This window comes from Haliotis rubra, unplaced genomic scaffold (genome assembly GCF_003918875.1).
Source record: "Haliotis rubra isolate DU_JTF1 unplaced genomic scaffold, ASM391887v1 Scf229, whole genome shotgun sequence".
Taxonomy (NCBI): Eukaryota; Metazoa; Mollusca; class Gastropoda; order Lepetellida; family Haliotidae; genus Haliotis; species Haliotis rubra.
The window spans coordinates 1,336,816-1,339,009 of NW_025766325.1; positions in this window are offsets into that span (position 1 = coordinate 1,336,816).

Consider the following 2,194-nt stretch of genomic DNA (forward strand, 5'->3'; position numbering starts at 1 on the left):
GGGATGCTGTCTGATCAAAGATTTGCAAAGAGAGTTAGTAGTCAGTGTGATGTTTCTTTGAGTTAAAGAAATCTTTATCAAAAGTTGAGTTGATCTGGAGATTCTACGAAAACAACATAAAGTTGTCCCATTACATAAAGTGCTTTTCTGATTGTGCCTGTATGGCTGAGGTCATGTGTTATATTGTATATATTGGAACCTTGGCATCCTCAAAATGTCCAGGACCCTCATTTCGGTAAATCTACACTACCCCCTGGATCCATTCCCTTGGTTCTTGCGATTACCTGCCCTTGATGTTGAGTGACATTTTACAAACCAATCAAGCGATGGCATAAGGGAAGCGGTAAGGGAGGTAACTCATACTAGACACCAAATGCGAATGTTGTAAAACTCATACTAGAAACCAAAGCCATGCCAGTTTTTAATGGAAATATCATTTCCATCAAAGTTTCCCCAGGCCTCTATTTTGCGTGTAACTCAGTTTTTTAGTATGGAATTTCTCACAAACTCAATCATAATCAGTTACATTGGCCATCAATGAGGTTGGTTTGTAAATCGCATTCCGATTGTATGTTAAACTCACTAGGGGAGTGAATCAAACTGGCAAGTGAAATCAAGGGGCACATAATATTTTTATAAACACAGGAATTGATCTAAGGGTATGTAAATTTGTGACTGTGAGAACCACGGAAATCAAACCAGTGGTTAGTGTAGTTTTACTACAGTGCGAGTCGTGGAGGTAGAGAGGATGGCATTGTGCAAGCCACAACACTACATACATATTGAACTATTTATTGTAGACCCAGCTTATCAGCCGTTAGTTTTATTGATGTAAAAGTTCTTGGCAATGGGCACCGTGATATATGCTTGCCATTGACCTGATTGTCTCCCTTTAATGGGCATCTTAATTATGTATTGTCAGGTCAAGGTCAACACTTATTTGTTGTAGGAATTTAGAGGTTGATGTAAACATGACGAGTATTGTTACTGATAACTTCTTTTTGATACATACACCATAGTGTCTGAAATCTTTAAAATGTCATTGGGCCATGAGAACCCTCAGGCTGAACTTATCAGGCCTTCAGTTGTTACAAATAAATTGACTTACTCTCAGTCAAAAATCAACTACCCAGGAATGACACAAAATCCATCTGCCACATGGTATTTCAGTTGAGTAGAGTGGCAGTGGGGTAGTCTAGTGGTTAAAGCGTCCGCTCGTCACAATGAAGACCCAGGTTCGATTCATCACATGGATGCAATGTGTGAAGCCCATTTCTGGTGTCCCCAGCCGTGATATTGCTGGAATATTGCTAAAACCATACTCATTCACTCAATTGCATAGATCGATGATCATGCTGTTGCTCTCGGCGGGGTACACCAGAAATGGGCTTCACACATTGTGCTCATGTCGGGAATCGAACCCAGGTCTTCGGTGTGACGAGCGAACGTTCCACTAGGCTACCCCACCACCACCCCTGTCAGCAAATACAAACGTATTCGGTAGTTCATTGGCCCAGTGAATAGAGCCCTTTGCTCATTCTATAGATGACAATGGTTGTATTATCCACATGGGAAATATATGAAACCAAGTTAGGTTTCCCTTTGAGATTCTACTTGATACAAGTAGCATTAGGACAGTTTTTCATCCTTCTGTAACTCCTCCAAATTTGAAGAATATCCTTTTTTTAAACTGGTCCTATCTCACTCTATGCATGTATAGTGTGAGATAGGATAACTAAATGATCATTCAATTCATTGTAAAATTTACAAATTTAACATTTGGGTGACAAACAGAAAATGAACTTTTCTTAAACCCTGCACCACAATTCCATTACTGGGATAATTCTTAGTATCATGTATGACACTATACTCACTCACAAACATACACTTCTCAGAACAAAGGCAAGGTCCATCAGATTCTTTCATGTTGGGGTGGTGGGGTAGCCTAGTGTTCGCTCATCATGACAAAGACCACGGTTCAATTTCCCCACATAGTACAATGTGTGAAGCCCATTTCTGGTGTCCCCCGCAGTGGCATTGCTAAAATATTGCTAAATACTGCAAAAAATTAAACTCACTAATGTCAGGACAGATTAAGTATTAGTAACATGAAAGAAGCAGGTGGCCCTTAACTGGACTTTTTGAGCACAGCATTGATATTGCTGATGTTATGAAGGTATGAAAATCAATTTTG